Genomic DNA, 25,949 nt, shown 5'->3' with positions numbered 1-25,949 from the left:
GGTGAACAAACAGATGAGGTCTTTGCTTCATCATGCAGATGTTTATCAAAAAATCTCAAAAATGAATTAACCGTAAACTGAGGTAAATAGAACCAAAAAAGGATTGGGATTGAGCATAGCAGTTAGGTGATTGTTTTAGTCAATATTGTGTAAAACCTCAAGACTTTCCTCCCCATCTTTCTTGCTAAGTGGTATTTTTGAGATTTGTTGAGAATTATGGTTTAATTTAATTATATAGGTAGATACACATGAACTCAAATGTCCAAGTGTGTTATATATTTCAGATACCTTAAAATAGTATATATGGAACAGGCATGGTCTGTTGCATCCTTGTGCTTTGAGTTCTCAGTGTGTATAAATGAATGACAGCAATTAAATCTCCTTCAAAATGATTTTGCAAGTGATAAAGACTCTCCCCTTGACCAACTTCAGACAGGCTTCTCTGAGCTCTCTTTTTGACTAAGCCGTGTCCTTGGGCCTGCCTAACCCATTTGTAGCAAAAATCCTGCTAAATCAGTTTAGTAAGAATCCCCCACTCTTGATATCTGAACACCTTCTATATCTGATCACCCTTGATATCTGATCACATAGGCTGGCCTTCAGCAAGAATCCTGTGAGGTCGGTTTAGCAAGAATCCCCCACCCTTGATGTCTCCTCTTGGTAATTTTCCACCCACTGACCCTCTCGCTCTACTCTCTGGCTGCATCCCATAGCAGTCTCTACTGAATTTGGAGTTGAGACCAAGCTCTCTCTCTCATTGTAATAGTCCTGGTAAAGTCTTTCTTACCAGAAGTGTCAGAATAGCTTTTTCTTTAACATGTGCCATTGACTTTAGGCAACTCATTCACCCACTGTTACTTTTCCACTCTTGCCCTTGAAAATAAAGATAATCTAATCATGCAAATCATGAGATTTGAAATTATGAAATATCTTTCTTTGTTTTAAATAGCATAGTTTGTACTTACTCTGAAAATTAATTTAACAAAAGGTTAATACTTAATGTAGATGCCTTTGACATATATCATGTATGACCTGTGTATAAATATTTAATCTGAATTCAACAATTTGTAGCAGATAAAGTATGAACTGAATCTAATCAATTCCATTTATATAGGCATCCTGAAACCAAATTGAGAAATTATTTTTTAAAACAAATCCTGACTAGTTTTTCATTTATCTGACCATTATATAGACAGGGTTTATATAAGTGCCAACAATAATGAATTTATTATTGACCTTGAATAGAGTCACATTTATTTTAACCTTTATTTATTTGTATATCGGCAACTATGTGGAATAATTTTAACATGTATTTTTCTATGCTTGTGTAAAAAGACACCTCAGAAACTACATATTACTATTTTACCTCATCTGAACTGTGTGTGCATATGTCAGACGAAGACCCTTTGATTTTTTTTGAAGTGTTGGCATTAGAATTATTATTTTATTATTTGACTTGTGCACATGTACACATGTAGACACTAATAAGGGAATCCTTACGGTTAAAATAATCTTTTAAAAACTTTTAAAAAAAATTAGATCATGGATTGAAAGCAAAACAATTGAAAATAAAATGCTATATTTATTTTTTCTGATAATCTGTGGCACTCTTTTCCAGCTCAGTGAATTTTTTAAAGATGTATATATCATTTATGAAATAAAGTACAATTTTATCCATCTATTTCTGCTGAAGAACACAGAGAAGCTTGTCTAAACATTATTTCATTTACCCAATTGTCAACTTACATTTTATTACCAAATTTTTATCATACAGCAAGAGTGACATTTTAAATCTTAGTTGATAAATTATTTAAAACACGTTTTTCTAGAATCATTACTTTTCAGGAATTTTAAAGTCAGTCATGGATAAAATGAAAGAAAACAATAATTACAAATTAACCAAACTCACCCTTTTGATAGATAAACACATGATTTGATAGATACATGTCCATTTTCACCAGCAGCTTACTTCATATCTAGACTCCACTTACAGGTCTCTAAGTCTGAATTCCTACCATGTAATTTATGTTCTCATTTAATATAAGTTCTCTCTAACTGATTCCTTGCACAACTTATGTTACCCCCTAAACCCCCACCTGTCCTTCCCCATTCTTATACTTATCACATATTTTGTCAAATAAAATCTTTGATAAAGTGTTAGAAGTGGACCACTGATGGTGTTCTCTCCAACTGACTTTTTTTCTTATAAGTTTGAGGGCTCTACCTCAGCCAAACAAAATTATTTGTTATGGACACAAAATTGCACTCTAAGATTATGAAGTTATTAATCTACTTTCATTTATAATTCTAACTAATATTGACCCCCAAAGCACCTTTCCAGACTAGCCCCTGTGTGACTTTTGACTTGAATGAGCTCCTGAATCTCAGTGTACCTCCGTACCCCCAAGTGTGGTCCTCCAGAATGTGCAGCATTGAGAAAAAAGGAAACTAATAAGTACACTAATTTAAATTTAATTATGCACATGGTAAGAATAACATTTAATTTCAATCCTGAATTAAGAGAACAGACGACAGACATTCTCAAGAACATCTGTCATCCACTGTGATTTATTTTACTACAAAGTGTTTCTGCATTTATAAAGAGTGGCCACTAGGGTGCTGCAGGTACCCACTCAAGTCTGAGTCCCTGCCCTGTGCAGATATTCCATCGGTGATAAAAACAATCAGGGAGATCAGCTTGGTGCTTTGTGACCACCTAGAGGGGTGGGATAGGGATGGTGGGAGGAAGTCGCAAGAGGGAGGGGATATGGGGATATATGTATACATATAGATGATTCACTTTGTTATACAGCAGAAACCAATACAACATTGTAAAGCAATTATACTCCAATAAAGATGTTAACGATAAAATAAAATAAAAATAAATATGAATATTGATCATTTAAAAACAGAAGAATAAAATATATTCTTTAGCAAATATCAAGAAAAGCACTTGCCTTAGCATCTATGTATCTTATTGTCTGTATTGTTTACTGATATTTACACTTGAATACTTTATATGAGATAACTTATTCCCTTTCTTAGGATGAGAAGTATAGGGTAGTGGTTATTTTCATTTTAAATATAAAGGAAATCAAGGCACAGAGTTTACTTCATGTATTAAACTAATGATAGAGACCACCCTGGAATTTCTATCTCCTGACTGAGAAGAGAACTATTTCCATTGTCTTTTTCTTTGTGATATAGTCTTAGACTTGACAAAACCTCTACATTCAATCAAATAATAAGTGACATAATTGTAGGTGCCACTACATACCAACTAAATAGAATCAGTGAGCTTCAGTTAAGCAAACGTATTTCAAATAAGACCAGAAATAGTATTCTCAACAAGTCAAATTAATAAACAAGAAATTAGATTCATTAAGACCCTACTTCTGTTCACTTGTCTCTGAGATTAGCAGATTGCCAGTTGGTGCCAGATTGAGCCAGTTGGTAAGATAGGCATTCATCTCTTCAATGAAGCTTCCCTCTGCTTGCAGGTGTCTAATCGGTTTTCCATGAAACTGGAGGAAAACTTGTAATTCCAGCCACGTTTTCCTTAAGAATCCTTCATAAACCGTACCCCTGTAATTTATTTTCACCTGCCTCTATACTCATCATGCTTCTTATTCTGAAATATCCCTTTTCCAAGACAACTCCAATTTCTCTTCATTCATGATGCCTTCTACAAATCTCAAATTGGAAATAATTTCTTCCTTATTTGGAATCCCACAGGATTTTGTTTACAGATCTAATTATAATATTAAGGTATGTATTTCTTTCTGTTTCACAGTTAGGCATTTTTTTCCACATGTCTTTCTCTCCAACAATTGATATATTGAATTACTTATTCATTCATTTACAAGTGTCTGATGAGTACCTACTATGAGCTCAGGACTGCTCTAGGCCCTGAGAATAAAATAGTGAACAAAACAAAATCCCAACCTTCATGGAGTTTACGAGGATGTAGTTTAGGCAGAGAATACTACAATTGCCAGAGACACATGGTATGGAAAATGTAAAGGAGGCTAAAAGAATAGAAAGTGATTACAACCCAAGTAAACAGACTCTCTGTTGGGGAGAGAGGTGAGCAGAGGTCTGAGTGCCCAGAGCAGAGGGGTCATGTTCTATCTGAGAAAGGAGAGAGAGATCCCAACAGGGGAACAGTGCTGCAAAGTCTGGGGCAGAAGTGAACTTGGCCACCGGACTTGGAAGGAGGCAAGTTCAGAGAACAGGGGGAAATGATATCTTATCATAAGGCCTTATCTTCTCATATTGTTGGCGGGTTTTACACAGAGTAATACTCAAAGGTAATGCAATATAGTGATTTGGGGGATGCAAAATCTCTTTTGAATTGAATTTCATCTCCTTCTTCGTTTAATGACCTTGAGCATATTGCTTAGCCTGAGGCTTGGGGTCTTCCTTAAATCAAGGTTTTCATTTTCTATTTGAAAACTTTATATTAAGATCATCTATTAAGAAAAAAGAGATAAGTTAAAAAGGTAAATTCTCATAGAAAACAAATGTATATTTAGGATAAATTGTTGAGTAGAACTTTTTTCCTAAAATAAACATTATAAAGCACATTAATACTCAAAAATCAGACAGTTGTTTTCTTATTTTAACTGGTCAAACTCCTTAGAGAACCTAGCTCCTTTCTGCACTGAAAATCAGCTCCAACAGCAGCTTTCTCTGCTCTGAGGAGCAATGTTCTTGCCTCCATCAGGAAAAAAGGAACTCATTCATCTGGACTCTAATTTTTCCCCTTTCAATTTGATCTGCATTAAATTCTGAGGTTGACTCTTTCCACTTTAATTCTAAAGACAATTGAAGAATATAAATTCATAGACTTTTTAATGATGGCCATTCTGACTGGTATGAGGTGGTACGTCATTGTAGTTTTGATTTGCATTTCTCTAATAATTAGCAATGTTGAGCATCATTTCATGTGCCTGTTGGCCATCCATATGTCTTCTTTAGAGAAATGTCTATTAAGATCTTCTGCCCATTTTTTTTTAATTGGGTTGTTTATTTTTTTGATATTGAGCTCTATGAGTTGTTTGTATATTTTGGAAGTCAATCCCTTGTCGGTCACATTATTTACAAATATTTTTTCCCATTCTGTAGGTTGTCTTTTTATTTTGTTTATGGTTTCTTTTTCTGTGCAAAAGCTTTTAAGCTTAGTTAGGTCTCATTTGTTTATTTCTGTTTTTATTTCCATTACTCTGGCAGATCCAAAGATATATTGCTGCAAGTTATGTCAAAGAGTGTTCTGCCTATATTTTCATCCGGGAGTTTTATAGTATCCAGTCTTAATCTGTTATCCATTTTGAGTCTACTTTTGTGTGTGGTCTTAGAGAAAAAGTCTACAAATAATAAATGCTGGAGAGTGTGTGGAGAGAAGGGAACCCTCCTACACTGTTGGTGAGAATGTAAATTGATACAGCCACTACGGAGAACAATATGGAGGTTCCTTAAAAAACTAAAAATAGAGCTACGATATGATCCAGCAATCCCACTCCTGAGCATACATCTGGAGGAAACCATAATTCAAAAAGATGTATGCACCCCATGTTCATTGCAGCACTGTTTATAATAGCCAGGGCATGGAAGAAACCTAGGTGTCCATTGACAGAGGAATGGATAAAGAAGATGTGGTACATATATACAATGGAATGTTATTCAGCCATGAAAAAGAATGAAATAATGCCATTTGCAACAGCATGGATGGACCTCGAGATTATCATACTAAGTGAAGTAAGTAAGCCAAAGAAAGACAAATATCATATGATACCACTTATACGTGGAATCTAAAAAAAAAATGATACAAATGGACTTATTTACAAAACAGAAATAGACTCCCTGACATAGAAAACAAACTTATGGTTACCAAAGTGGAGTGGGGGAGAGGGATAAATGTGGAGTTTGGGATTAAAATATACACACTACCGTATGTAAAATAGATAACCAACAAGGACCTACTATATAGCACAGGGAACTATACACAATATCTTGTAATAACCTATAATGAGAGAGACTGTATAAAAAGTGTATATATATATTTACTATATATATGTATAACTGAATCACTTTACTGTACACCTGAAACTAACGCAACATTATAAATCAACTATATTTCAATAAATTTTTTTTTAAAAAGCAAAAGTTTAATTCAAATGATGTAAACTACCAGTTGACAAACATGCTCTGAAACATTAACATTGCCTAATTAATTATGAGTTTGGGGATGAATTTCTAAATTCACCTCCTACTAACACCCTCTTTCTTCCCTTCCCTTGTGCCTCTCTACCCTGGAAAACATAGCTTGTTTCTTTATACCTCTGTGGGTTTAGTTACTGTCCTTTGGCACTCTATTTTCCCTTTACCTCATCTCTTCTTTGAAAATTCCTAATGTCATTAATTTCAGAAAACAACATTACAACCTCTGTACAGTCTTCCCTCACCACTTCACCCCCCATTAGAATGAATCAGATATCAATATCTGCAATGTTCCCTTATCATTTTATAGAACATAATATTCTACTACTCCTTATGCCATGATAAAATTATTGGTTTACAGTTTACAACCCTCCACTGGATTGCAAAACTCTCAAAGACAGAAACAATGTGTTATTAAATTTTGTAACCCTGGAAGAGAACCCAGTGAGAGATACATGGTAGAGATGAAAATTATTATTGGATTAATTGTACCTTAAAGAGAACAATATTTCTTTTGGAACTAGAGAATTTCCCCTCTGTAAATTACTTAGGCAACTATCTCTATTCTCAAAAGCAAAAAAAAAAAAAAAAAGTTTACCTATCTGTAATATGTTGGCAGATAATTCTGCCTTTCTTTACCTAGAGTTTATCTCACCTTCTTAATTCTCTACCATCTGCTTGTAAACATACTTCCATCCACTGAGTCAGCCAAAGGCACTCTATGTCATAAAAATACTTGCTAAGATGTCAGCAATCATCTCCTGAGGGGAATGGTCCTTATATATCTCTCAACTTTGGTAGTTGTCCCAAGTGGTCTTGTATTATAATTTTTTATGTAGAGTAGAACTCGAAACTTCTGATAGATTTCATGCCTCTTAAAGTTAGAAATTGTGTCATACTCTTTGTATCATTCCTTGTATCCAATACATGCTTTGCGTAAGGAAGATAATTAATACATATATCTTGAATGAGTGAATAAGTATACATAGGTAAGGTTATATTACAAATAGATATTTATTACTATCTATTTATAACTATCATTTATTCTTTTTTTTGTTTGTTTTGGTCATGACATGCGGCATGCGAGATCTTAGTCCCCTGACCAGGGATCGAACTCTTCAGTGGAAGCGAGGAGTCTTAACCACTGGATGGCCAGGAAAGTTCTTATTTATAACTATCTTTTAAAGTAGCTATACGTTTGTAGTGACTTTACCCCAAAGCTGTGAGAAAGAAGGACACTAGTCTTCAGTAGCGTTGGGCAAAATATTCTCTGAAAGCCAGTTCCTGACTACTGCCTGATTTTTCACTGCCCACTGGCCAAGAACATTTTTTACATTTTTAAAATTGGTTTAAACATAATCAAAAAAAAAGAATGTTTTATGCCACATGAAAATTACATGAAATTAAAATTTCAGTGCCCATAAATAAAGTTTTATTGGATAACAGCTGCACTCATTTATTTAGACATTGTCTATGGCTGCATTCGTATTAGAACAACAAACTTGAGTAGTTGTAAATGTGTGGCCAATAAAGCCAAAAATATTTACTATCTGTCCCTTTATAGGAAAAGTTCGGTGACTCCCTTCACAAAAGAACAAAAGCAAAACAAACACAAATAAAGCAAAGTTGAATATGATAATATTTGCAATCTTCATTCACAGCCTACTTTTCTAATCATTTCTCTAACCTTTCAGTAATGTGACCCCATGTTTTACAGGACTGGAGTTTTCTAATCCACATATACTGGTGATGTGTAGACTTTACTTACCAGGGATTAAAATGTACTTGTACATTAAAATATACTCAAATACACATATGTACACAATCAATGAAGAGTAGGAATTGGGAGAATCATGGGGCAATGTTTATGCTGGGATCTACTGACCTGGAGGGGTGTATCAAGCCAGCACAGAATTTAATAATTTTGATTATATGTACAAGTAAGAGCTAATATTTAAAATGCTGAAACATTGATTTTAATTATTATTGGATTAATTGTACCTTAATCCAATTAGCTTTATCAGAGCTAATGTGTTCATGCTCCTCTTGAATTTTGAATGAGAACACTTCTAAGTTCTATTTGATCATTTTAATAAAAGAAGTTACAAAGAATTTACTGTGCTTCTTAAAATCCAAAGTCCCTCATTTGTCTAAAACATCTAATTCTGATTTTGCCCATTTCTTTGAAGACAAAGTCAATGAAGAAATTTTGATTGGTATTTAACAAGAATCTTACAATAAAATAAACTGAATTTCTCCTTTAAAACAATATGAAGTTAAATAAATGCACTCATTTTAGTGACTACTTTTCTTTTCCACAACAGGGGCATCTCCCAATAATTTCTTTGCTCAGAAGTCTAGGAGTCTAAGCAGCTAAATTTATGAACAAAAGGAAACAAGCCACAGAGCTAAGTGGATCATTTCCTCTCTTAGCGATCACATTGCTAATGGAGTGTCAACTTCCAGTGATGAACTGTATAACTTTTGCCAAGTTAAAGATTGCATGTATCCTGGTTTGCACAGCTGATGTGTCAGGGAGGGTCTACCACTAGTCCATTTGTGTGTGTGTGTGTATTGAATGAAGAGGTTTACCAACATATTCACCTGAATTGAAATTTTCTGTTGCATTACAACAGGCATCAGTTAAAGGTAATTATTTCAAAGCTAGTGCATATGAAAGTATCAACAATACCACTCACTATTTGCCAACATTCAGACCCAGAGCATACTTTTAATGCAATCAGATTGATTTCAGACGCACACAGCAGCTTGCAGCAAGCAGCAGCAAGCAGTAGCTGGAAGCAAGATCTTGGTTCCCCAGACCGGGAGTCCTAACCACTAGACCACAGGGGACAGCAGCTAGGGCCTGGACCCCTAGTTCTTGCCTGCCTTGTCAGGAAAGAATTCAGGTGAGGAAGCAGAAGGTAAAGAGAAAAATAAAAAGTTTATTGGAAAAGCAAAGTACATGCAGAAAGATGCATGGGCAAACTCAGAGAGAGAGAGAGTTGCGTCTTTGGGAAGTTTAAATCCTTTATAAGGGGGCAGTTTTCTGGGTCTTTGTCTCCCTTCTGTCCAATCATCTTGCTTTGTGCCCCCTGGCTAATCTGTCTCAGGACCTTCCCTTTAGGTGCACACACACCTCTCAGCCACGATGGACCCTGACGTGAAGGCATCTGGGAGAAGCAAGAGTCACCATGACCTGAAGTTGTCCCCTGACATTTGACTCCCAAGGAGACTTTCTGCTCATGTGTAGTGTTTCCCTTGCCCCAATGAGGTGGGGAGTGGAGATCCCTTGATCCTTTACTCAAACAAGGTTTTGCCCCTCTTTGATCTGGCCATGACTCTTACCTTAAGGCCTCCACAAGAGACAAAACTTGGCTATTTACCATGTGGCTGTCATTGCTTCCATTTCAGAGAGCAAACAGGAGGCTGATTTTAAACATCTAACCTGAAGCCCACCTATCTCCTGTCTCAGGAAATGCAAACAGGAGGCTAGTTGTAAGTGTCCGGCCTGAAGTCCACTTTTTCCTGCCCCATGAAATGTAAACAGAAGGCCAGTTGTAAATGTCTAACCTGGAGCCCATCTATCTCCTACCTCAAGTTGTCTATGACAGTGTTAGCTTCCTTCTTGAACTTATATACATGTCCTACATTCTCTCAGTACCTCTGGTGTACCTGATGCAAACTTCTAGCTATCAAAGATATCTTTGATATTCTTCACCCCAGTTCATCTTGTGACAAAATACACCAGCCAAAAGTACTTTACCTTTTATTATGTGACAACACATACATTCATTTATTAAAATTTTCATACCATCAGATGGCTTTTGAGGAGGAATTAGAATGAATTATAGGCCATACCTACAATAGGTTAAAACACACAAGTATATTAAAATAGAACATGAGTAATCAGGATAAATCTGTAATAATTTATTAGGTAATGATGAGAAATTAAGAAGAATTACTTAACATTTCTGAAAATTCCAAGGTGTTACAATTAGAATTCTCACCTTATGATTGGTCACACTTTGTGAAAGTGGTGCCCTCAAAATTTATAAAGTTAGTTAATTTTGTGAGGCATTGTGGTTTAGAACAAATGGTGCCCTAGGATCAATCTCATTGTCAATTGAATCACTTGGAAAACACTCTACTCCTTTACCATTGTCTGACTCTCTCTATTTAATGAAGCTGGATAATTTAATTTTTAAGGTCCTATTCATCCACACCAAATAGTCTTAATATGTACAATGGTAGAATTACATATATTTTAATATTAAAAAAATAACTGAAGTTCAGTATCAGAAACAAAGTCTTTTTAAAAGTCTATTTATCCCATGTTACACTGATTAAATAGTATTATCAAAGAGATGTCTGTAATATTATATAAACCCATTCAAATTTTATTTTCTAAAATTCATCTTTCAGTATAATGTACCAAACAAGCACATTCTCTTTCCAAACAAATAAATAAATAAAAACAAAAATTAACCAATCAAAACTAACAAAATGAAACAGACAAAAGAAAAAGTCTCTGGAGGAAGAACATTGAAGGGGAAGGAGGAAGAGGAGGAGATATCGATAATAGCCTGATATTGATAGATATTGCTCCTCATATTCTCTTTAAAATGTCTTAAGATGATGACCATACAGATTGGCAGTCTACACAGAAGTGTAAATTACCCGAACTGAGATAAGCAGAAGAACTGTCCAGATGAGCCCATCCCAAATTGCCATCCCACAGAATCATGAGCTAATAAATGGTTGTTGCTTTAAGCAGTTAAGTTTTTGGTGTGTCTTGTTACACAGCAAAGGCATAACTATAACACAAGCCCAGAGCTTTCTCTTTCTACCTATCCTCACTGCCAAGTAGAACAAGAGACAACATTGTCACAGGAATGTTTAACTTATTTACGTTGACTCTAGCTAAATCGGGGAGCAATAAAATAAATAGATCTGCCTCCTTAACCTCTAAGTCTTAAAGTTTTTCTGCTCATTTCAGGGCTTTTTTTTTTAATTTGTTTAGATCCCAAATGCATTTCTTCATCACCTAATTTATAGTTCACTGTACAATTTTTTTCCTAATGCCACCCCAATTCTGCTTCTATCTCATTTCTTCCTCCAAGTGGTTCTCTACCCATTATTTTCTTCACTATATTATTAATCTCACAAGGACCAGAACCTAATCAGTTGGACATACCTAAGGGGTATTTGTATAGTTTTGTGTTAACTTGAATATCATGCCAAACTTTTTTATTTTGTTACCTTACTTTACTCTCTCATGCTCTTAAAAAAACAACAACAACAACAAAGCATTCTTTAGTCCTCAGTTCTTTATGTTGTTAGAATCCTCCCAAACATTCCCTGAATTAGATTTTCAACTAATTAGTGTGAAAAATATTAATGTGTGTAAAATATCATTAACAACAATCAGTATGAAAAAGATTATTGAATGTATGCAACCCAATAATTAGACTTTTTTCAAAACATCTAACCAGTTGCTCCAACACAAATTTTTTTTAAATCATCTTTTGTCAACTGAGAAAATGCTAACCTTATTATAAGGTAAATTCCCAAACTGACTTGAATTTGTTTCTGTATTTTCCCATTCAGTTCCTATCCACAACCCAACTAGTCCTATTAGATAGAAATTGTTTTAATTATTCTGTTGTTAAATCAATTTCAACATCTTCTAGAGTTTAATTGTCCCACTTGATTATTCTTCTTTTCCAGCATCTAAGTGACTCCTTTCATAAGTTAATTTTTTCTGAAAAATTTCTACTATTTGTCAAGTTCCACAATAATCATCTTAGCACTTTGATTGAGACTGTTTTGAATATTATAGAACAATTTAGGGAAACCAAATCATGGGATTTGGGATTATCTTCATAGATAGTAGAAAAGGCATTTGATTAAAATCAACACCCATTTATGTTGTCATGCATAAAATAGGATTTTATGGATAGTCCCTTAACATAGTAAAATGTGCATCACTCAGTGTAGTTGCTAGCATGTTACTTAGTAAGGAAGTAACAGAAACTTTCTTGCTAAGTCAACAAAAAGATTTAAAAAAATCAATTCTCTGTCTTACTATTTAACATTTAGTTGAAGACTTTAGCCAATGGAATTAAACAAGAGGAAACAATTATAGATTACAGATTTTAAAATTATAAGGTTCAGGTTAAAAAGAGTTAAGAGGTATATTCCTTTATATCAGCCATCACAATTTGTGTATACTTGGTTGACAAAATCTAAAAAACATATAAGATAATCGTGGAAATGTGAACACTGATGATATTTAGAAAAGTATCTTAATACTTTGTGATAAAATAATTACAAATCTTTGAATTTAGAGATAGACTCTGAAATATTTTCAGATAAAATGATGTGATATCTCAAATGTCCTGCAAAGTAGTCTGGGATGAGGGAAGAGAAAGTGTGTACAGATAAGACATGACTGGCCATGTGTTAATTGCCAGAGTTGGGTACTATACACTGAATATACTGTTCTCTCTAATGTTCCACATGTTTGAAGTCCATCATAAAAATATATGCATGTTTATTCATATTTTACTCAGCTTTTCTTTGCTTATAAAGATTTAACTCTTCTCAGAAAACAATATAGTCACCACTCTATCCTCTCTTTATGCACCTTCAGTGGTTTCCTTGCAGTTTGTTTTCTTGAAATTCTGTATTGATTGGCTATATAAAGATGACAGGAAGGGAGAAAGGTTAGAAGAGAGTAAAGTAACAGAATCTGACAAGTTCACGGATCAGAGGGGCTGGGAAGACATAATAAATAAACATCTGCACAACTTTCTGGTTGAAATAGATCCAGTGATTCACAATTCAAAAGTTGACGGGTGTTTCTACCTTTTTCTCAGTTGGTCTCTACTCCTAAGTTGAATTCTGAAGGTACCACAGTGTGAAATTTGGAAGCAGAGACCTTTACAATGTTTAGTTTTATAACCAGCATATCAGTAACATATTGATATGTTACTAATATCATTCTGTTTGGGAAGTTGGCTCCTCTGTTGGCTCCATAAAAATACACTCTCAGTAAATTTGCTCACTTAGTAAATTTTCTGAAGGTTTTGAAATCATGAAAATCAAATTATAGACCAAAATAATCTTCTGTGATATTACTGACTACACACTTCTCATATTTCCATCACACCCCTCATATTTGTGTCCTCTCTCCAGAAAAACTGATATTTTTTTCCTATCAGCAAAGTATTTCTTCCCATGTTCAGACCCTGGGGACTTATATTCTATCAAGAAGTCTTGCAAATAATCACTTAAACTGATTATTCTACACTACTGTATATAGAAGAATTATTTTTGATCAGATTGACCCAAAGTTACATCAGAATGAATTAGGGCAAATTCTGCTGATACAAAGTAGAAATGCAGAGGCAGACTGGTCCTGACATGAATAAATGAGTAAATTCATAGAGATAATGGGACTGGAGACAACATTTAATTAATTCCTCATCATTTATATGAAGACAACAAAGTTTATAGAAAAAAAAAAAAAAACTCTTGCCTATGGTCACAGAGTTGGTGACAAAGTCAAATCTAGAAGATTGCTGAAATCATGTTCCAAAATGCTTTCTACTATGTTGCCTTTAGTATCAAAAGACATATCTTTCTCTGCTTGTGAAAAAGCCATATTTTATAAGGCAGAATATTTTCTCACTCAGGTACTACTTTCCTTGAAGTATGAATTAAATAGCTATTGAGAAACATAGCCAAGTCCAGTTTCCATACCAGAAATTACAGCTCCTCTTCTTTTCAGACTAGATAGATAATCAGGTTGAAAAGGCCCATGGATAGTGAAATTTGACAGAAGGAAGAAGGGAAATTTTGAAAGGTAAAATTGAAATTGCAGATTTTTTAGAAATGATGTGCAAAAATGTGCGTGTGTGTCTGTGTGTGTGTCTGTGTGTGTGTGTGTGTATGTGATGGAGCAGATTGATTTCTTTATTTAAGGTTATCTATATGTGAGAATTTACATGAGATAATAATTGAAAAGAAAATTATGGTAAGAGCAACAGGGCTTTTAACTATATTGTCAATTACTATACATGAATATATAATCAAGAAGCTAAAAGTCATCTCATTTTAAAACATATGTAGCCATTAGAATGAAACAAATCCCCCATTGTTATATTTTTTTAAAAGGGGAACATAGAGGTAGTTTTCAGTAAGAAAATGTGGGTAATATCCTTAAGTCAGGTGTTCATAAATTGTGATGCATGTCAAAAGCCCCTTGGAAGGTTTCTAAAGCACCTATGCCTGCCACTCTGCATCTACTGTCTCAAAAGAGCTGCAGTGAAGTCCAAGAAAGTTCCCCAGGTGATTCGATGCACGATGCACAACTCACATTAAGACCAGTCCCTACTGCAAAGTTCATGATGAGCTCTGTTGATCTACTGACCAGAGAAGATGTTTCAGGCCCCACTCACTCATTGTTGGCCACTTGATGACCGCTGGTGCCCGCACAGCCACCTCTGCAGGTGCTGAGTGATACAGGACAGATGTCTACTAACAAAGCCCCAAAGCCTGGGGATTTTTCTCTTGAAGGAGTTTTTCTTTATCTTCATATTAGGACTTTCAGATAATCTAGTTACTCCTTTGTGTTTATTCAGAGTAATCTGATCACTCCAAAGAAGTGTAAATAGAATTCATTGATTAAAGATGCTCAGGAAAAAGCTGATATGGTGAGGAAATAAAACAAATTGACCAAAAAATCTAACATTAAATAAATATGATCTAGGAAAACAAAAGAAAATTTATAGAAACTAACCGAAATCAACTAATGACAATTTCATAGTGCTTCACTTATGGTTGTTATCTATCAAAATACTGATTACTATTTTAAAGTAATAGAATGAGTAAATAAATAATAGTTCACTTAAATTTTGTGTTCATTTGGATCTTCCTAATACAAATGGTAAACTGTGAACAATGAATTTTTAAATTTTTTATTATATAAAATTACCAAAGTACCAAAAATAAAGAATAGTGCCTATCCCTGATTGATTAATTGATTGATTGCCCATAGGGTTGAACTCAGTCTCCAGCCCCCACTCCCTTCCCTGGAGGTCTGGCTGACATCAACCAGCACTGAGACTACGGAGCTTGCAGCATCTTTGCTGCTGCATTATACAATACACTATGCAACCTACACAGCTCAGGTGGCAGGGGATGGGAGTCTTACAGGCTCTAGATGTCTGATCCTAGCCTCTTAGCCTCTATCCAAATCACTAGCTGACCAGTAAACTGAACTATGCAAAGGAAACCCCTCAAGGGACAAATATATAAAGTGGGAGTATATATATATATATATATATATATATATATATATATATATATATATACACACACACACACATATATAAGCTTATATATTATACATATATATACATATACATATATGTATATATGTATATATGTATATGTATATATACACATGAATGATTATATATTGTAAAGGAGATAGTTTTACATTTAAGTTCAGACAAGTCAATAAAAATAAAATCCCTTGGAAGAATAACACAAAACCCATTGTAGATAAGACTGCTATGTCTTATCTATAATGTTCAGTTTTCAACCAAAAATTAGTAAGCCTATGAAGAAATAGGAAAGTGTAACCAAAATTCATGAAAATAAAAGGATTCAATAGAAATTGATTGGACTCCAGTGTTGATTTTAGCTCACAAAAGCATCAAAGCAGCTGTCATAAATATGTTCAGAGAATTAACTAATATGCTAATGACGAGATACAAATAATACATAACCATAGAGGAATGGAAACTATAATAAGAACAAATTGGAAATTATAGGGCTGAGAAGTATAACAATTTAAATGAAAAGTTTACTAGCTGGGACCTATATAAAGCAAACAGTGGCACACATGGCCCCCAGTCAGTGAGTCATGGATGGACGGATGAAATATAAAGTTTGCTTTTTGTAGGAAGGAAATTTATCATTCCTCTTCTTGAGGCAATGTTCCCTGTGGAAGAACCTTGGTATAATTCCTTATGTTGACCTTGTAATCATCTGTAACATATTTAACAGCTCTGTGCCCTTTTCCTTATCTCCTCAAAAAATAAAGTGATAATATTATTAAACTGTCTTGTAATTTATTTGGTGAGAATAAAGAAATGATCTATACCAAACTCTTTGTTAGTATAATGAAGCATCTTAAAGTTAAGTACTGTGATAAATACTTCTGATTGTGATGAGAGAGTATATGAAAGTGTTAGTAAAAATGTACAGCTCTCTAGAAAAATCCTACAGACAAAACTCTCTTAAAAAATAAAGATTGCTGTTTATAACCATTACCTAACCATACCTTTAGTGTAAAAAACTGCTAAAATATTTTAATTTCACTCTTTCTCTATTCCAGGATTACAGAGTCAAGTGTAGGTAGGATAATACTTAGACATGGGATAATTTCATCAACAGCACAGCTGAATTTTCAACAACAGCTTCCTGAATTTTCTAACTCCCCCAACTCTTCCCATTCATACACACCAAGGGACATATACAACAGGTACATATGAAAAATTTTCATTTTTCTATAATGAACATACAAAGACATCATTATTAACACAAGGCTTTTAGTCCCATTCATTGTTCCTTATGGTAGAAACACTTAAGTTGTAACATACTAAACACATTTTTTCATAAATATGAGTTTTAAGGAAGTTTTACATATGCTGTTAAAAATGATAGTTACCAATTCAAGCTTAAAGTCTGGGGATATGTGTTTCTTCTTCATAATGAGAATTCAATATAATGACAGGGAGGTATAATTTTTAAAGATATATATTCATAACAAAAAGTAAACGAGAGATATTATTCAGTGAGATTTCTATCAAACTTCCAGAAAAAGAAAAGCTGATGGAAGAGTGTTGCCTCGTGAAGCAAATGGAAAGAAATCGTATGTAGAACAATATGCAGAAGACAATACATCCAAAGAAGGGACAATTTGTAGCAGAAGCTGCTAATCTCCACCAGTATCCGTTCTGCCTTTCTTCTTTTTTCTAACTGGAGACACTGACATTCAGCCTCCAATTCTTAGCAAGGAATGTGGCTCAGCTACAGTTACCCATTCCAGCTTCCCCTGAATACACCCAGGTGACTGGATTCAGACCAGTGGGATGTGAGCAGAATCTGATGTGTAAAACTCCAGGGTCAAACTCTTGAAAAGAAAAATGATTGCATTCTATTTCCTCTTTCCCTTTTTAGATTGGCAGGAAAGTGGCAACAACTAAAGGAGTGCCTTGCCCCAAGACACAATTTACGTGGCAAGTGTAGCAAAGTCAGTCCAAAAGCTGGGGCATCTACGGATAATGTGAGGATAGGCCTTGTGCTACCCACAGGCCCCTGGTCTTTATGTTAAGAAAGAAATTAATTTCTCTTTATTTAAAAGAATGTATTTTGGAGAGTCTTTGTTAAAGCAGTTTAGTTTTTATCCTAACCAATATACCATTTTAACTGACACTCTCACAGAGAGGCTCCAGACCATGAGCAGGTAATGAGAAACTGGGCTGAAAACAGAGTATTATTTTAAAATTTTTAAATAGAAAATTGTTCCCCCTCCCTTCACCTCAATAAAATCCCTTTTCCCATAGAAGAGAAAATGAAGTGCTACTCTCTTTGGAAAGCAGACCCTCTCTCAGGGAAGAAATAGGACAGTTTAGTTTAGATTTATCCAGGGCAGGAATTAAGGTGAGTTGAGTGAGAGTGAGTGTGGCCAACTAAGGCAAGTAAAGATTTGGATCCTGTCTTTATTAAAAATATTGATATTTTTCCACCATGGATTTTGGCTTAATTTTGATTTTAACAAATATTGCATTAAAATTATTTTGATTACTGAGTTTTTCGTCACCACCCTAAATTCTGAGCCAGAGGCAATGCCTCACTCATCCCACTCTAGTTCCAGCCAAGGTTTTATCAACCTGGTTCTCCCTATAAATCAGCAGGGAAGATGTCTTCCAGCGTTAAAAATGGCTTACTGACAGCTAACCTTCTGCATATTCTGATAGTTGACAAGCTCGATACAAATGCACAAAGCTATCAATTTCCTAACTTTTTTGTTTTTAATCATTTTTTTATTTTTATCAGAATTGTGCAAATATTTTCAAAACCAGATACTACCAATAGTTTCTGTCTAAATAATTTGGATACGAATATTTCTTTTTTTTTAATTAATTAATTAATTTCTTTTTCGTTTCTTTTTTTAACATCTTTATTGGAGTATAATTGCTTTACAATGGTGTGTTAGTTTTTGCTTTATAACAAAGTGAATCAGCTATACATATACATATATCCCCATATCTCTTCCCTCTTGCATCTCCCTCACTCCCACCCTCCCTATCCTACCCCTCTAGGTGGTCACAAAGCACCGAGCTGATCTCCTTGTGCTATACAGCTGCTTCCCACTAGCTATCGGTTTTACATTCGGTAGTGTGTATATGCCCATGCCACTCTCTCACTTTGTCCCAGCTTACCCTTCCCCCTCCCCGTGTCCTCAAGTCCATTCTCTAGTAGGTCTGCGTCTTTTTTCCCATCCTGCCCCTAGGTTCTTCAGAACCATTTTTTTTTATTATTCCATATATATGTGTTAGCATACGGTATTTGTTTTTCTCTTTCTGACTTACTTCACTCTGTATGACAGATTCTAGGTCCATCCACCTCACTACAAATAACTCCATTTCGTTTCTTTTTATGGCTGAGTAATATTGCATTGTATATATGTGCCACATCTTCTTTATCCATTCATCTGTCAATGGACACTTAGGTTGCTTCTATGTCCTGGCTATTGTAAATAGTGCTGCAGTGAACATTGTGGTATATGATTCTTTTTGAATTATGGTTTTCTCAGGGTATATGACCAGTAGTGGGATTGCTGGGTCATATGGTAGTTCTAGTTTTAGTTTTTTAAGGAACCTCCATACTGTTCTCCATAGTGGCTATATCAATTTACATTCCCACCAGCAGTGCAAGAGGGTTCACTTTTCTCCACACCCTCTCCAATATTTATTGTTTGTAGATTTTTTGATGATGGTCATTCTGACTGGTGTGAGGTGATAGCTCATTGTAGTTTTGATTTGCATTTCTCTAATGATTAATGATGTTGAGCATTCTTTCATGTGTTTGTTGGCAATCTGTATATCTTCTTTGGAGAAATGTCTATTTAGGTCTTCTGCCCATTTTTGGATTGGGTTTTTTGTTTTTTTGATATTGAGCTGCATGAGTTTCTTGTATGTTTTGGAGATTAATCCTTTGTCAGTTGCTTCATTTGCAAATATTTTCTCCCATTCTGAGAGGGTAGTCTTTCATCTTGCTTATGGTTTCCTTTGCTGTGCAAAAGCTTTTAAGCTTCATTAGGTTCCATTTGTTGATTTTTGTTGTTATTTCCATTTCTCTAGGAGGTGGGTCAAAAAGGATTTTGCTGTGATTTATGTCATAGAGTGTTCTGCCTATGTTTTCCTCTAAGAGTTTGATAGTGTCTGGTCTTACATTTATGTCTGTAATCCATTTTGAGTTTATTTTTGTGTATGGTGTTAAGGAGTGTTCGAATTTCATTCTTTTACATGTAGCTGTCCAGTTTTCCCAGCACCACTTATTGAAGAGGCTGTCTTTTCTCCATTGTATATTCTTGTCTCCTTTATCAAAAATAAGGTGACCATATGTGTATGGGTTTATCTCTGGGCTTTCAATCCTGTTCCATTGATCTATGTTTCTGTTTTTGTGCCAGTAGCATAGTGTCTTGATTACTGTAGCTTTGTAGTATTGTCTGAAGTCAGGGAGCCTGATTCCTCCAGCTCTGTTTTTCCTTCTCAAGATTGCTTTTGCTATTTGGGGTCTTTTGTGTTTCCATACATATTGTGAAATTTTTTGTTCTAGTTCTGTGAAAAATGCCAGTGGTAGTTGATAGGGATTGCATTGAATCTGTAGATTGCTTTGGGTAGTATAGTCATTTTCACAATGTTGATTCTTCCAATCCAAGAACATGGTATATCTCTCCATCTTGGATACCAATATTTCTTATTTATCAATTTTAGCTAGATTCTACTGATTTTTTTCTTCAATAATTATAGGAAATTCAGCTACCCTATACCCATTAAAACCCTTTGTTCTCTACCCTACATCCCAATACTCTAAATACAGTTGTACTATATTTTTGTTTAAATAGTCAATATTTATTATTTTACTGTATGAACATCTTTCATATAGTAAATTCAGTTGAATTTCAGTTGAACTGAATAATATAAAAAAATTTTGTTTCTTTTTCTTTAAAACCATGTATTTGTTTTTCTCTGTTTTTCATTTACATAGTTTTCTCTGTCTTTACTGAATGGTAGGTGAAAGGCATATTTCTTGAGTTCTTGAATCTGTAGAATTTATTAATTTTAAATTCATATTTGAATAATGCTCTAACACATTATAGATTTCTAGAGTGAAAATTATTTTCCCTCAGAATTTTGAGGGTAGTATCTCCCAATTTTTCACCCAAAGTATCTGTTGACAATGTAGATGCCATTCTTATTCCCATTTTTTTTTTTTTTTATATTACCCAAACATTTTTCCTGCTTGGAGGTTTTAGATTTTCCTTTATTTTTTGCTATTATTGTAAAATTTTATGATGATATGCCTTTGATGTGGATTTTCATTACTACTCTGTACATTTTAGGAACACTTTCAGTTCTGAAAAATGTCCTTGTACAATTTATTTTTTGATATTTTCCTACTCACCATTTTCTTATATGTCTTTTCTTATCACAACTATTTTGATATTGAACTTCTTTTTATTTACCCCTAATTTTGTTTATTTTTATACTCAGTATTTTCTTTTGGGGACTACTTTTGGGGAGACTTCCTGGAAATTTTCTTGAAACTCTTCTATTTAATATTTAATTTTTAATATCTCAGGAATAACTTTCAAAAATACATTATTACCCTCTATTGTTCTCATTTTATATATTTTTCTTTTTTAGAGAAGTAATATTTCTCTAAGGATATTCACAATAGTATCTTTGAAGTTTTCTTCAACTCTGTGCATTGAATTTATATTTTCCAAATTTATTTTCTCTTACTGTTTATTTTGATTTTTGTGTGTGTGTGTTGAAGAACTTTCCAAATCTGATCCTTGATTCTCTGCTTTTATTTCAGAGGGAAGCACTAAAATTTTAAGTAGTATTTCTATTTATAGAGTATGTATAAATACAGAAAATGCTTCTTGATTGATAAATATGTTGGTTAGTGTGCCTTAGTTACAGAGTAATTAGAGCTTTTTCTTGAGCAAAAATATTCTTCTGGAACATATTCTTCTCCCCAAGAGAAAACTTTATTTTTTGGTAAGGTGGGTATGGGTTGAATAGTGGTTTATCAGGCTGCTTGAGTTTTAGAAGAAGAGCAAGAGAAGGGCCTTGTGAGTCTCACATTAATGTAATTTTTATTTATCTGTTTTTGTTTCAGTCAGGTACTTCATCTTTATGCTTTTCTACACTGATGTCTCCAAGTAGGAAGTTCTTCTGGTTTGTTTTGCAAGAGAATAAATTTCTTGTAGGAATTTTCAATTTCTTGCAGAAATTGAAAAGATAAATATTTAAAGTCTGATTACCACATAAAACTAGATTTTTTGTTAACTATTCTTAAGTGTGAATGGAGCTAAAGTATTATTACACATAGAATGGGAATCTATGATATGTTCCATAATCCCTGTTGCTTACTTTTAACATATCTATGCTTGTATACATATAAAGTGGAATTCATATAGACAGCAAACAGTTGGGTTTAGCTTATAAATTTGACAATCCTCGCCTTTCATTCAGTTAAGAGTTTCATATTTAATGAAACTATCAAAATAATGTCAATATTTTTCCTTTTAGTTGTCCAACCAGTTATTTTTCTTTCTATATTTCTTCTTTTCCTTCTTTGACTTATTTTTAATTATTTTTCTTCAAATATTGGTTTATTGGTAATAATTTTTGGGAATTTTTAGTTTTGATCTAGGGTTCACAAAATATGTTTACAACTTACTGCAACCTCAGTGCGGGAGGAAGAAATTTTCCTCTACCTTCCTATGTTCTTCTGGCTGATCTAAGAATTAAACTGACATGAGACAAATAAGAAAAAATTCAAACAAAAGTTTAATAATATGTATACATGGGAGAGACCAGGAAAACTGAGTAACTTGTCAAAACAGCTGATATCCTCACCTTAAATACCATCTTCAGGCAAAGAGAAAGAAGATGTTGGGGTAGTGGTTTGAGACGTCAGAGGGGAAGAAGGCAATTCATATGGAGGTGGAAAAGCAAAGGTTTGGTAAACAAATGTCTGCTGGGCCCTGCAGAGACAATGGGACACAGAAAGGAATTTTAACAAACAGACTTTATTAGGTTCCTCCCTATCTACACACCTAGTTCATCTATGGTGATAGCTTCCTTCCTGTACAGGCCTTCTGTGTACATTCTTTAGGCAGTTAGTGGGAAGGTCAAAGTTTCTTTCTTTTGGGCCATGATTGTTTTCAGCTCAAAATAATCCATATGCCAAAGAGATATTTCAGGGTTGAAATATTGTTCACCTAAACCTCCATTCAAGAAAATTTTTACCACTTTATATATAGTGTAAGAGCCTTTGAAGAGGATTTTACATTTCCTTTCTTCTATTCCTTTTGCTTCTGTTGTCAAACATTTTGTGTCTACATAGTTATAATCCCTATAATAAATTATTATTTTCATTTAGATACTCAATTATCTTGTAAAGAGGTCAAAAATACAAAAATTTGAGGGTTTTGGTATATCACACATTTTTATCATACCCTGTGGTTATTTCTTACTGTGGATTAAAATTTCCATTTGGGAACATATTTCTTTTGTCTGAAAAAATTCCTTTAACGTTCCTTTTATTAAGGTCGTATGATAATATCTTCTGGTTTGCCTGAAAAATTTTTTATTACACCTTCATTTTGAAGGTGGTTTTGGTGACCATACACTTCTGGGTTGAAAAGGACCCCCTTCCCATTATCGTAAAGATGTTGCCCCATTTTCTATTGCTTTTCATAATTTCAGATGAGAGGTCTGCTCTCATAATGATATTTGTTGATTTTTTTCTCTGGTTAACTTCAAGATTTTCTTCTATTCTCACCCTTTTCTTCCATATATATTGGACTATTTGATATTGTTCCATGGCTTTTGTTTTTCTGTTCTGCTTTTTATCTCATTTATTTTCCATTTTGTGCTTCATTTTAGGTAATTTCCAAAATAACTAGAAATTTAAAAGAATTACCTGCTGTTTCCATTTGACTTTTTTATGGTTTCCCATATGTTAATTTATGTTGTCCAACTTTCCACTAGATCTCTTAACATATTAATCATACAGAATACAGCTCTCATGAGACTTATGAAAGAATATTTTTAGTTATTTGAAGAAATATTAAAAATGTGATTAAATATATGAATAAACATTTAAATGAATTAAGAAATAAATGAATAAACAATATGATTATCATATTCAGAGTAAAAGAAAGATAGGTGAAAATCAGTAAAATGGTTTTGATTTTGCAATGGTAATAATGCAAAAATACATGAAATAGCAAAAACTGAGCACAGAAAAAGGATTGAAATTACCAAATATAAGTTCTTGAAGTGTACATGCAAATGTGTATGTGTGTGTGTGTGTGTGTGTGTGTGTATCTCAGGTCACTCTTCTTTATAGATGTGAATTTTCTACCTTTTCAAGACCTAAAGTAAATAATTTTATTAAAATAGGCAAAGTGTAGTAGAGGGATGTACATGTTTTTAAAACAAAAGTACATGCTTTTCAAATAAATATGATTAAGTTATTCAAACACTGATGTATAGTTTTCTCATTTGTAGAATGAAGGCAAAATGGTCATAGAGTTGTGTTTTGAGTCAGAGAGATAACAAATGCCAAGAACCTAAAAGAACCTGAAACATTGAAGCTACTCAACATGTTGTAGCTGTTTTTTATTTTGGGGGGGGGGGGGTTTACATTCTGTAGGTACATTGTAGGTATATTGAAAAATAATAAAATTTAAACTCATATGTTGATTTTATTTTATCAACCATTTTTTTAAACATCTTTATTGGAGTATAATTGCTTTACAATGGTGTGTTTCTGCTTATAACAAAGTGAACCAGCTATAGATATACATATATCATATCAACTAGTTTTGTAATCTTGAGATGCATATTTAACTTTAATGACTTTTTCATAAAATAAAATATATATATGTATTTTATCATGTTACTGTGGGTGTTAGAAAAATATACTTAAAAGGCCTAAAATGCCTATCAGTAAACAATTTTAAAAAGTGGTTATTGTTCTCATTAGTAAGTAATACTGTAACTATCACTGCTTATTAAAACCATCTGTTCATATTCAGGAACCATTTCTTAAACATTAAACCAATGTTTACATTTTTCCCTCATAAGGCTTCTAAAAGTTTTTCAAAAATATATGTTGTTTCTAATATTTTGCTCTTTGCACTAAAATTATTGTCAAACTGAAGTTTATGTGCCTGATGCACAAGGAAGACAAACAAATCAAAAAGTCAGTTTGTAGCAAAAAAAAATGTTTATTGTAAGAACCAAGCAAGGAGAATGGGTGGCTTGTGCTGAAAAGACCCAAACTCCCCAGCGGCTTCTAGACAAGGGTTTTTAGAGACACTGTTAGGGGAAAGGGTCATAGGATGTGTGAACAGCTCATGGACCTTCGTCTAATTGGTTGGTGGTGAGGTAATAGGGTGATGTTTCTGTAATCTCAACCTTCCAATTCCTACAATTCTGGGGTCTACATGCTTGTGCTCAGCATGTAGTCACCATCCTCCACTGGGTGGGGGGTCTTAGTTTCTGCAGAACAACTCAAAGGTAAGCATCAAGTTGTTATCTACCTCACTTCAGGAGGAACTAGGAGTCCTGTGATCATATTGTCATAATCATTCACTGCTTGAGCCTGTTCTTTGCAACTTGGGGAAGGCCTAGGAGACTGAAGACTTTCTTCTCTACTAGCAAGAAACAGGGGACATGGAGGGGCTTTTGTACCCAGGAGAGCCCTGCAGTGTCCTGCTCTGCTCAGTTTCAAAATTTCAGTAATTCATGTTTCATGTCATTCATTTTACTCCTAGCTATTGCTCTCTAATGTTGTAAGGGAGCAAAATTTTCCACTCCAAAATGTGTCTCTTTGTCATGATGACTTATTTAGGCTGATTATTTTTCAAAAACAGAAGACCCAAGAAGTCTTTTTTTTTTTTTTTTTTAGCCTACCCCTTAGCTGCCTAACAGGATTTAGATAGAGCGTCTGTTCCTTGAATAGAGCTATTGCCAGAGATACATGAAAAGAATATGGGCTGGGTGTGGTGGGGGGAACTCTTCGAGATCAGAGTCCACTCTGGGTACCATTGTCTCTGTCTGACCCAGGGAATATTTGTCACCAAACATTTGCTTTTTCACCTTCATGTCAATTGTCTTCCTCTGCTCTGAAGTCCCAAACCACTACCGCAGCTTCCTTTTTCTCTTTAACTGAAGATGGTATTTAAGGTGAGGACTTCAGCCATTTTGGTGAGTTACTCAGTTTTCCTGGGTTTCTCCCACGTACGTGTGTTATTAAGTTTTGTTTGTTTTTTTTCTGTTAATCTGTCTCAATCAATTAATTCTTAGATCAGCCAGAAGAATGTATAAGGGTAGAGGAGA

Source organism: Eschrichtius robustus, chromosome 12 (assembly GCF_028021215.1).
Source record: "Eschrichtius robustus isolate mEscRob2 chromosome 12, mEscRob2.pri, whole genome shotgun sequence".
NCBI lineage: Eukaryota > Metazoa > Chordata > Mammalia > Artiodactyla > Eschrichtiidae > Eschrichtius > Eschrichtius robustus.
This window is presented reverse-complemented; position numbering follows the sequence as displayed.